Below are 12,660 nucleotides of genomic sequence, written 5' to 3'. Positions count from 1 at the left end.
AACAGGTAAAGGTATTAAGTTTATATCGGTTGAAAGATACTGCAGCCTTGATTCCACCCAAAATATCCTCTGCTTATCCATGTTTAAAACACTCTTATATTTTCCAAATATGGAAAATCTATTATAGTTGCCCTGCTCCTGCCACCGTTCTCATGCAAGAAACCTGTCAAGCTTGCAGGCTCAGGCGCCCGTCTCCCACACTCTTCCTAGCTCACTAATTGGCTGCCCGATGACCCCCTTGACCTTTTGAAGAGCAGGAGGCTGGCACTTGCTGTGGCGCTTGACAGAGTCGTGTGTGAGGAGTGAGATGGAACTCTCTAAAACTGGGCTTGTTAACATACTAAAAAAATAGCTCTTCTATATAAATCCACACACACACACACCGGTGACAAGGAGGTGCAGCATGCAGGGTGAAGACGCCACTGCCTGATTTCCCATCTCTGTCAACAGTTGACACATGCAATTTATCAGTGTCTGTGCTTCCATACTCACACACTGCTGACTGTACCTTCACTTCTTCAGTGTTTCAGGTTATGGTACGTCATCTTCTAAGGTCTTGTAGTTGTTGCACAGCTAAAGATCTCAGAAAATACATGATCTCAAGAGCTCTAGCTGGAGAAATTGGCTCTTTTTGTGAGCAATCAAGTGAACTTAGAAATGGATTTCCTTGAGAAAATGTGCTGTGCTTGCAAAGGCTGCAGATTTTGCCGAATGCAATGCGATGCAAATACAAAACACTTACGCTATTGCAATACACTAACAAAATACATATTCTGAAAGATGACAGATAAAAGTCTGTGTATGTCTGTAGTGTTTGTGAAGTTTCACATTTGTGGAAGTTATTAAGAGCGAATTTGTATTAATTAGTTATCATCCAATCAGCTTCAAGTTGCCTCCACTCCTATACACACACATGGGGAAGGCTGAAAAAGCTTTAAAATCTGAAGTGTTTTAAACTTGCAATATCTGAAAATATTTTGAAAGATATTTGAAAATGCTGAATGGGTGGCTGAAACCCTGAAGTCTGAAGGCCTGAAAAATGTTTGAATGGTTTCTCTGCCTGAAAGAATGAAGAAGTTACAGGGCCTAAAACATGGAATGCCTGAAGATAATAAAAAGCTTTTAATGGGGATTTTCAGCTGAAAAATGAATAGAATAATAATACTAATGTCCAAATATTCTGAACATTGTAATGTTTGAATGGTGTCTATAGGTTTATGTATGCAGAAGAAGTTAACTGCCAAAAACACACGGTAGAAAACAGAAGAAACCTTTAACAGCAAAATTGCTGGGAGCAATCGCAGCAATCACACAAACTGAATGGCGGCATTCAAGTTGACTATACTGTCTGCTCTATATTGTGCTTCATAAAATATGCAGTTAGTCCTGTCTGTGTGCATCACTATGTCTGATATGCATTAGTAGGCTTAAATGTTTCAGCTTAAATGAGGAGACGCATCACAGCAGTTTAGTGTTTTGCCCTTAACTGATCTCACAACCTTTCTTTCCCCCAAAGCGTTTGTAGGCTGAAACGTAACTGAGTAATCGCAGCAAATTACACAACATTTTCTTTTACTGTCTTAATCCCTGCATCAGCCGACAGTCATTTGGACGTACATACTGCCTCCCTGTCACTCTTACTCGTATTCTACCCTTTACTTACCTGAAACTTCTCCCTTCTCTTCTACAGGTCTCTCCAATCAAACACATCTCACAACGAGGCCAAAGTAGGTGAGTGGTCAAGCTTTTTTTGTTCCTGTCCTTTGTGACACTACCTTACTTGCTTCCTTCCACCATAACTACATTTGGTGGAGGTGTCATCCTATATGTAGTTGCTAAATGTAATCACTAGAGGGAAGCAGAGGATTTCTGCCTTTGTGTCTTTCCTGGTGCAACAAGGAATCTGAGCAAAGGACAACAGGAACCTTTTATTTAGACAGTAGGAGGTGGAAAACAAGTTATGCATTTACATGGATACACAACTTTTAATATATTCATGTCACTATGAATATTTTTGAACATATGGCCGGTGTATCCTGTGTGTGTTTAACCCCAAAATAACAGAATTATAGACACAATATTGCCAGTAACTTGTCATAATCCATGAAGTAGAGCGAGACAGTTTGGTTTGGGTTTAGGTTTAGTGTCGGGCATCAATTTTAAGATAGTTAGTGGGGACGTGTGTGTGGTATTTGCTCCCCATGAGAATTTAAAGCTGTCTGAGAGCAAGAGTCTCTCCTCCTCTAGTCCCCTCCCTCTTTTTCACACTCCACTCCATCACCTCCCCTCTCCGACTACTGATAGGGCAGACATGAAGTCAACAGAGGAGAGAAACTGTGAGAGGAGGCGGAGAAAAGGGAGGGAGGGAAAGATAGTCCGGCTACAAGGAAAGGAGTGAAAGACAAACAGAGAAGAGCTGCAGGTGTGTGGAGTTTAGCTTGTGAGTCTTGAATCCTGAAACCAGACTAAGTGACAGAAGTGGACTTTAGCTTTAAAGGACAGACGGACCACAGTGAGATCCCAGCAGCCCAAGTTTGTTTGGTCCATCTTAGGGGAGCGCTGTGACAGAGCTGTTTTAGTTGTTTAGTAGTGGTGTTAGTGGTGACCAAACCATGGCCCTTCTCACCAAAGGTGCACAGGGTCTGGGCTCCTATTTTTGCCTCATCCGACGCAGGTTCAAGAGGAGGCGCAAGAAACGCTCGGAACGCAAAGGTAACCCTCACAGTTCAGTGGTCAGGAGGTTTAGTATTTAGAGGAGGAAGAGGGAGTTTGACTTTCTGTCATATGTGAAGAAGGTAATATCAGCAGAGATTTGTGTTGTATTTGGGAGAAAGTAGATTTAAACTGTTCATGTATTTGATAAAGAGTTTCAAATAAGTAAATGAGTCATAGTTTGTTTTTATTATCAAAAGTAGAAACTATGTTAGTTAAGTCTTTGCTTCAGGGCAAAAGAAATATGTGCATTGGGTTCAGCATATGAGAACATGTTATGCACTTTCCCATCTTCCTTTAATCTGTGAGAATACTATTTGAGGTTTATTTTTTCCTGGAGATATTTTGTTGGTTAACTGGTTAACTGTGAAAATGCTCTAAAATTTCTCACATTTGATTCTCCTAGATAGACATACACAGTGTAAGCCAATGTAAGAAAGGGTTTCAAGTAAGACAAATATGATCAACTGCCAAAATCACCTCTTTGTGGGTAATCCAACAATATTCATAAGAAAGTCTGGCGTACTGAAAGTATGGGACTTAAAGGTATTAATATTTATGAATGGTCTAATCAATCAAAATGCATTATCATTATTATTATTATCATTAAATCATGCATTTTGATTAAATGAAGTAGTTTTTTGTTGGTACTTCTATCAATAGACCTTTTAGTCATTTAGGGGGTCATATCAAGTTCCAGTCCAATGTTTTGAATTGGATCATTGGAAACCAGCATGTGAATTTGAGCCAAATTCACATTGATAATTATGGAGTTTGTCCCATGAAATCATAAAAAAGTGCAACTTTTAAGTCAACTATTGAACAAATAAGGCTGGGGCACGTAGTTGGTCAGCAAAACCTGGAACTAAAGTGTTTCTAATTTTACTCTGCAAAGTTTGAGAGATAACTGAGCAAACCGTCTTCTTCTGAGTTACTGCTGTATTTAAACGGAGGCAAACACACCTTTAACTGACACAATAATAACACATTAATAATTTGTTTGTTGTAGTTCCTGTCTACTGTGTTAGGGTCCCTTAGGGTATGAAAGGCAGAGTTTTCATTCATTGACGCCACTCCGCTGGCAAAAAGAGTATCGGTAAAAACAGGCGAGGAAACACAGAACAAAGGCAATCCTGGTTTCATTGTTTCTGTAGCCGCTGGAATTGTCATTTGACAATACAATGGCCAGTCATATCTACTGTGTACAATGCCTTTACTATGTAGGTTGCAGCATTGATTTAAGGTTATCGTAGGGAAGTTTACTGCTTTCAAAGTTGTGCAATCTGGCTCAGAAAGGGGCAAATAAACTTCTGTGGAGTGTTTTCATATTTAATAAACCTTCAAACCACAAACCACAAATGCAGCCCCTCGTGTTTTTCCCCACTGAGTTCGGCCCTAACATGGTTATGTTTTGGAGGTAAGCTGACCATTCGACAAACATTCAGATCCTACATTGTACTTTACAGACTCAGAATGTGTTATTGCATCATAGACACTCCTAACCTTTGGTTCATAAATGTAGCGGCCCTTTCTTTAGCTGTCCCTCAGAGTGAGACAGGTCTCTGTCTCTGTGTAATTGAAGTGGACTGATGGCAGCCCCACAGAGCCTCTGAGCTTTTCTCTTAGAGTTTGTTGCACTGCCTTAGGGATTAGCCAAACAGCAAAGGTAGTAATTACTTGAATTGCCCCGGCTCACTGGCAGTATTAGCCATGTCTCAGCCACTTCCTTTTATACCCGCCACCCTTCAAACGGCCCCCCCACCCACCCACTCACCTCCGCCCCACTCATCGAGCCGAGTTCATTCATCCGAGTAAATCCCGTGCTGCTGATGTTGCATTTTTAGTCCCCGACTCTCGATCCAGTCCAGCTCACTGAGAGACTGACTTCGTCCATCAGCATTACACAGGTCGGTGTCCCACATTCTCACTCTTCCTTATCGCCATGGCAGTGGAGGTAGCACTTTTTCACTGTACTGAGGGAAGCGATGACTAAGCGAGACTTTGGGCTGATGATGTCCCGCTTTCTGCTTGCGACCTTTCATGCTGCCACACTGGAAGACCCCTGATAAGTTGCCTATTGCCTTAGCTGATGCAAATACAGAGCTCAGTGAGTGTTGGGAGACATTTTCCCCTCAAATCAATCAATTTTGATCCTCACATTCCAAGTTTTTCCTTTAAATTCATAATTTCTCACAGCCAAGAATGTTCCTGGCTCGAATCCACTGACCTGTGTGAAGTGCTGAGTCTGCATGGTCCCGGTGTCAATGAACTTTCACTATCCACAGTCCAAAAACATGCAGGTAATGTGAACTGGAAACTCTAAATGGCTTGCGGTCTGACTGAGATTGTCTGTCTCTTTGGCTATTTACACCCTGTATTAACATGCAGTCTCAATATCTGGTTAATACGTCGTGTAAATGCTTGCAGACTACATTGTAGAATACTTTCTTATCTACCATGTCACTTATATAGCGTATGCAGTTATGCTTGCGTTGCTATCAGATCACAACTATTCAGGTGTAAATGCAATTTGTAGCTGGGAGGATAAGCTGGGATGAGATAAAATCCATCCCCAAGTTGTAAACGTCAGCCTGCCTCGTCCTCCCGCTCGCTCTTGTCAATAAATTTGTTTTCAATCAGGAGTTGTGACTTGCTGTAAATGCGAACCTGCACCTGGCATGTGGATGATGACAGCCCGCTCTAAAAAGTTACGAGTTATTTAATAAATGTTAAAGATGGTCCACAGAGGAAACATGAACCACCTAACGACTCTGCTCCTGACAGTCGATCACAACTCTGGAATCATCCAGATAGAGAGAACACTTGTCATTACATCAGCTGCAGCCCCTATGAACCTTTTGCTTCTTACAGTTTAAGGCTCTGTATTTACAATATAACACAATGCTATCATTGAAAATTAGTTGTCTGCATTGTCTTAATTCTTCATATTTTTCAATTCAGTTTCTCTAAAGTTACAAAGCCTTTGAATTTAATTCTCCTCTGGAAAACACATTGGCCTCTTACTTTCAAAACTCCCATATTAATTAAAGTAAATAGGTTATTGTATTAGCAGTATTATTTAGAAAGCTTGGTTGCTGGACTATTTCTCAGTATGTAGGGCAGGTATTCATTTGTGTCAGAACCGACAACCTTTACTTTCATAAATGAAATAGCATACAGAACGACTTTGAGAATGCTGAAGTTGAGCATATCTTTTAAGTGAAAATGTCGTCAATGCATCTCTCATAAATGCACTAACGCACGACACTCTTGCTTTTCCAATGGGCCGTATATGAAATATGGGAACAGGGGCCTTTTCTGCCATGCCAGCAAAATCTCCAAAATGAGCTTTTGTAACTTGAAATGGGGGTACAGAGAGGAGGAGGAGGGTCTGCACCGTCTGCTGCTTCCACTACGTTGTTACTGTGGAAGAACCTTTGACTTGCAGCAAGTTTTCTCATTTCCTCTCCTTTCCTTACCTTATATCCTTTTTATACTTCCTTTCTTCCTGTGTTCTCTTCATCTGTCCATTCCTCCCTCCTTTCCTTCCTTTCTTGCCTGTCATTGTCCCTTTCTTTGTGTGTAAATCCAGTCATCCATTAATGCAATTGTTCACATGCAGAAATGTTCAATTACCATTTATCGACTTGATCCTTCACTTACTTGAAATTTTGCCATCATTTTCTTTTCCCTGCTTATACTCGGCAATCATCTAAGCTGCTGCAAAATACAGCAATTAAACATGAAACAGATTTCCACGCCGGTCTGACATACACATCATCTAACGGCTGCAACAAAGGAAATCAATTGGTGAATGCTGCAACATTCATCTATTAAACAACACCAAAAGCTGTTGATTATGAGCAGCATCTCATTTATTGGCAGAGCGTTTTCAGCACCACAAACACGACGGCGCTCTGTCACGATAAGAAATGAGTTGTGTCTGCCTGCCTCAGTGTAATTAGCCTCGATTAGCATGCTGCTAATGACTGTAACGGACTGACAAAGGGGAGAAACCACTGTAGCGAAGGGCTGCGCAAACGGCTTAGGTGTGTTTCTCTGGCACAGACACTTCAGGGCCCGATGGTGGTTTGCACTGGGACTTGCTTCAGCTTCTTGTTCCCTCGATCGCTGCAGGGATGACGTTCATTAGTGTTCATAATGTGTCAGTGTAGATTCAGATTCGTGTGGGTATTGTAATGTTTAGCGCCACACGGCTGGTTGTTCCGCTGCTTCTATGAGTCACTGGAGCTGCTGAGACTCATTTCTTTCGTAATGTGGTGATAAAAATGTGACAGATTTCTTAACAAGACTTGAATGTGCCGCATTTGAATCCATTGCCTCAAGTTCTGGGCTAAAGGAAACTGAGAAGTTCTTCATTATCAGTGTTTCACAGTGGAAAGATGATTTTATTTATTTATTTGCTCATTCGAGTTCAGCCCTCATGTCCTTCTGCTCTCCCCCAGATTTCATAGTACATCTGTCCTCCCCCATTGTCTCGCCTCCCACCTCTTCCATCTCTCCTCCCAGGGTGAATGCTTTCTGCCATCCTCTGTCAGCTGTCAAGACCTTTTTCCTTCCGGTGAATGTTTCCCACCTCGTCCTCTCCCAGCTGTCCATCAACAGCACACCTCTGCCCGACACACAACAGTGGCACGATGTGTGAAATTCAAGTCCTTGTTGACACATATAAGTTCCTTTAAGCATAGGATTTAACCTCTAACCATATTCTAACCTGGCCTTAAATGTATTGAACGGTGTTGAGTCTGAGCATTCGCAGCATCCAGGAAGGAGAAAAGTGCTGCACATGTATGACTTCAGAGCTTTCAAGTGCTTCAAAACACAAGTGCAAACATTGAGAGATAATTCGTACATCTCCCTCCATACCCACACGTAAAGGAATCGGTGCCCCATTTTCACCCAAATTGTAGATGCATGACTAAGTTGAAAAAAGCAAATTTGGCAGACAATATATGTTTGTTGTTGTGGTGGTGTGTGCGTTTGTGTGTGTGCATTTGTTTGCCGTGTATTTACCTCACTTGTGCACTCTGATGACTGTTTGAATATTAAGCACCAGTATCTCCAGTGGTGGTGCTCCGTGAACTCAGCTTGCACACACTGCACAAGCACACACACACAAACATTCTCACACTTCTCGACACACTCCTATCCCCACAGGCACTTGGTGCCTATGCTGTGTCATAAATCAGAGCTGTCAAAAAGATTTTACAGCTCCTAGTGAAAAGAGGGAGAGGCAGCCACCCAACAACCTTGAAGAGATGGAAGAAAGCAAAGGTAGTGGAGTTTATTATTATTAAAACTGCTACCTGGACCTCGGGAATCTATAAAGAAAGGGGGCACAGTATTTCACTGCTCAGTGGATAACAACAGAAGGATTTTGGTGCAGTATTTGTTATGGCTGGCTGCTCTCCATCCATGCACCTGTTTAACAGTCAATCTGTTTAGTGTAGTCCTTAGTGATGGTTAACTACCAAATGTGTTTTTGTCACAGTCCATATCAAATGTAGTGAGGTTACATTGCTAAGTATTAATGAGGATAAGGTTGATCAGCCTTCACAATGTGCCTGGCTGGACTGATGTAGCCCCCCCCCCCCCCCCCCCCCCCCCCTCACACTTGCCTCGTCTGGGCGTTAATTATGTCTTCATTGTGAGTGAGACAATTATATGGGTCACACTCTCAGCTCTGGATAATTATTTGTGGCCACAGAGATAAATGACATGGTGTCAACAAAATGTAAACGCATGATGGGAGGAGTTATTGTAGTGAAAGGTACCAGGCTATCCAGCTGAGACCTTTAAGTGTAGAGTCAGCATGAATTGGAAACTCTTCAATTGCCTGGAGATGTGAATGAATGTGTCAGTCATGTGATAGACTGGCCACCGATTGGGCTGTACCTCACCTTTGCCCGATGAATGCTGGGATAGGCTATAGGGAGTGTTTTTCCAAATTATTATGCTATTACTGGATATTTTGGTTTAATTGTAGACGAGGTTGTTTGTTTGATTGACAGCTGTTTGCCACACTCAGTATTTTATGTTGGATTGTAGGCTGTTACACCTTTGGTATGCTCCATACTTGTTTTCTGGCAGTAGTTGCTGACAAATGCACACATACAAGAGGTGATGCCAAACATCAAATATCATAACATCCCATCAGAAAGCTAAAAGTGACAAAAGAGACATCAGGGCATATGTTTTCTCAAGTCAGTGAGTGGGATTTGTAAAAACACAGGAACAACACAGCAAAAATGCCCCTCTGACATTCATAAGTGTCTTAAGGAGGAGCTCCAGTAGAATGCCTGCGAGAGCCAATTAAAACTTCCCATGTAAATAAACAGATTAATCAACTGAGATGTCTAAGATAAAAGCCAAATATGGCTTAAACATCACCCTGATTTTATAGCGTGCAAATTTACTACCACAGTGGTACAAGTCTTAATTTTTATGTGCGGTTGCTTTGTGAATATGCTTTGCTGATTTGTTAATGAGGGAATGAGAAAACTCTAAAAAAGGTCGTTAACAGGCATCTATGAATGAACTAACATTTCCCTTAATAGCACGTTAAATCTGATCCTATGGTACACTGTGAATAGATGTTAAATGACGACCAAAACTATGCAAAACTTAAGCTCTCCCTCTAACTATACACATCTACCAGCTCCATGTTCATTTTCGGCGAAACATGAAGGAATTATTATTGCCTGCTACAGCCGAGCCAAGCCGTGCCACAGGATAGTTCTCAACCATTTACCATGGAGCTTGTTTAGTGGTCATTATCTCAGAAGCCTTCATCTAGAGATTGAGCTCCTCCACCCAGTTTTCGCCGCAGAGCTGATTGGAGGAGGCTCATTGTCTGTCAGCGTCCAAATGGCCTCTTAATATGCAGAGTGCTAGAAAGTGTGTACATCCTGCAGCAGGGCTCAGACAGCAAATCGCTTGTGGCAGCCTAATTCACTGGTCATTAGAAGGGCCAAATTGAATAATGGACTCCAAGCTAAGTGTGTGGGCCTGTGTGTGTTTGACGAGACAGCAAGGGCCATGTTGGCCGGCCGTAGTCTATGGCCCCTCACTGTGGCCCATCAGTTTCAATCAGGCAGCGTGACAGGCACTCCCCTTTTCCACCAGGACCCCTCTGCGTTAGGCCACCAGCGGCCCACACGTGTGCTTCATTACAGTGTATTACCTGGTCAGTCCCTGAGAGGGGGAAAAAAAACCCATTTTTATTAAAATTCTTCCTCTCGCCCACTCTCTTGATGTAATCACCGGGCTGCCAAAGCTTTATGGGAGAAAGTAATGAGATGGTGGGACGGTGACAGGAGCACTCACTTATCTAACCACCTACACGGAGAGTTAACAAGGATCCTCGTGTCCCTGCCTCCACTATCTGTCTCTGTCTTTTTTTGTTCCTCTTGTTCTTGCTCCCCAACTTTATATTCCCAGAAGAGTATACTATCAGTTACTTCATAATATAAGTCATGAAAAGTTCCAACTTGCATTGGGGAAGTTTCATGTACTTCTGTCTTATTGTTGTGACATCACAGAGGCATTGGAACATCTGGCTGTTGTTCTGCATTGAATGGGGGTTTATCAAAGGAAATAGTAACCTGACCTAAATGGATGTGGTTTATACAGAGCACGTATCAGCTGAGCTTTGAAAGAGTTAAATGGAAATAGCAAATGGATTCAGCCGAGCGAAAGACAGAAGCTTAAGAAGTAAATCGAAAAGAATATAAAGCAAGGTCTGATCCCTGTGTTTCAAGTCATGTCTTGTGTTCTCGATGTTTGTGAATTAAGAAAAACAAACTTGTTTCTGTGTGACAGTCTACAGGAGGAAATCTGATATTCTCCCAGCTGTGTCAGTGCGTCTACCATTCAATTGTTGTCAGTCATTCAATTGTTAAACTCATTCAATCCTGTAACAAAATGATAAAACCACAAATAGGCTTTGCAGATCGCCATTGTTCCATTAACTACAGCAACTTTTTGTTCTTATGCTGCGTACTGATAACTTAGGTCTGTAGGCTGTCAGTGTCAGTTTGACAACAAAGGATGAAAGGAACGCAGTGGAGTAGTAGCTGTGTGGGCCGATGAGTGTGTGTTCAGGCTCTCTGATAGGCAGGATCTCCTGCACTGGCCATTTCCCCCGGCCATTCGTCTCTGTCCAGTTGCGCTTTTTCCTCCTTCTCCTTCTCATCTTCCACTCCTCATTTTGGACTCCAAGCCTTGATCGATCTGTTTCTCCTCTGTGCTCACCGCCGCTTCTGTTTTTCCTCACAGCCCTTGCAAGCCGTGGCAAAACAAGGAATGAAGGACTGTAAGATGTTTTATAGCTATGTTTTTCCTTGTATTAATTCATGACATCTTTTGGATACCAATTGGTCAGTGAAGGATTTATGCCTTTTTAATTTTTAAATATTGTATTTCTATGCCTGTGAATGTTTGACCATCACTCTCTTAAATTATTCTGCTCAGTTCTGTTGCTTTTATAATCAAATTGCAATCACAGCATGTTCTGTAGTTGATTTAAGGGAGTAGTGGTGAGCACTGAGGGCCGAACAGTACACCTAGAAGCACACAGCTGGAAATGTGTCCCCTCTTTCTGTGTCCCTCATTGTCAGTCGGTAATTGATAGTATCCAAACGTATTCACTGATTTATGCCAAAAACAAAATGCTGCTTAGAAAATATGTGTCAAGAGCAGAGCTAGTGTGCCAACAAATAGCCACAGGTGCATTGGATTGGCAGAAATCGATATGAATCAAAAATGGGAAAGCAACTCATTCCTTTGTTGTCAGAGCAAAGACTCTAGGTTTGGACACTCTTGTGGATTTTCTGCTGTAAAGAGGCTTTTGTTTAGTGACTTAATCATGTAAAAATAATCGCAGAGTACACCAACGCTGCTTCAGCAAGCCATCTTCAGGCTGTTCAACAGCCTTCACACAAGACTTTAAATCCTCCTTGAATCAATTCAAGTGGGCAAAAATCTTCTCTCCATGCAACCAATCACAAAATCAGAAGCAATACAGTCGATTCATTTGTTTCTGTCTGGCCACCTGTGTATTTGTTGGTCTGTGTTTCTGTCTATCTAAGTGTGTTACTGGTGTGTGTTTGTGGCACTAATGTCAGACGGCTCACAGGCCTCCTCGGAGGCTAGTCAGTCAGTTGTTCTGACTGTGATGGAAACAGGAAACGAGTGCAGCCATTTAGCAGCAGCCTTCTCCCTGGCCCACCTGGCCTTCACGCCAAGTCCACCCCCCTGCTCTGCTGGGCCTGTGTGGAATCATAGCCACTCAGTCTGATGATTTATGGCCACACCTGAAGCCAGCCTAAAATGTGTGTGTCTCGATGTGTTTGTGTGAGGGGAGAGAGTAACATCGGGCAAAAAGAGAGAGCGTGTGTGTGTGTGTGTTAGTGTGCGTATGTGTGCGCGTGCGCACGCGCGCGTGTGGAAAGGAAAAATCTGTGTGTGGTAAAAAAAAAAGAAGGAAAATACATGACGGGTAATTTAGCTGAAAATATTATCAGCCTGTGGTGTTCTGTGTGTCACAGAATGTTTGATTTGAATATTGTGAAATTCAGCGGTGCTGCATACACAATACTGAATAGTGTGTGTGTGTGTTAGGACACCAATATCTCTTGCCTTTATTACTTAGCCCCCCCCCTCTCTCTTCTTCCCTCTCTCTCTGTCTCTCTCTCTCTCTCTCGCTCCCATGAACCTTGACTCTGCCAGCCCTCTGAAATGCAATCTCCCATAAAACCCATCAAATAAAAAATTCATATTGATACTCTCTGCCTCTCCTTTCTCCACCTTCCTCTATTTTCACCATCATCACTCCATGATGATGAACGACCGACTGTCAGATATTAGAGTCTGGACCAAAAAAAAGAAAGATTCTCTCCTTTCTCCTTCCCTCCCTGTTTCCATGTT

General features: G+C 42.3%; 1 protein-coding gene across 4 annotated transcripts in view; it reads left to right on the top strand.

Moving 5' to 3' along the window:
- adarb1b (adenosine deaminase RNA specific B1b) overlaps positions 1-12,660 on the top strand; it is an 89,850-nt gene that overhangs the window by 53,187 nt on the left and 24,003 nt on the right. Inside the window, exons 1-2 of one of the 4 annotated variants that reach the window (XM_076161926.1) lie at positions 4,670-4,819; positions 4,909-5,012. The gene's annotated coding sequence lies outside the window, so the exon portion shown is untranslated. Of the gene's footprint in view, positions 1-1,690; positions 1,732-4,531; positions 4,620-4,669; positions 4,820-4,908; positions 5,013-12,660 lie in introns of those variants that run through there. The other 3 variants (XM_076161924.1, XM_076161927.1, XM_076161925.1) reach the window with 3 other exon arrangements.

This window comes from Genypterus blacodes, unplaced genomic scaffold, assembly GCF_046128005.1.
Source record: "Genypterus blacodes isolate CSIRO-AG114 ecotype Tasmania unplaced genomic scaffold, CSIRO-AGI_Gbla_v1 ptg000118l_1, whole genome shotgun sequence".
NCBI classification, from domain to species: Eukaryota; Metazoa; Chordata; class Actinopteri; order Ophidiiformes; family Ophidiidae; genus Genypterus; species Genypterus blacodes.
This window is presented reverse-complemented; position numbering and strand designations above follow the sequence as displayed.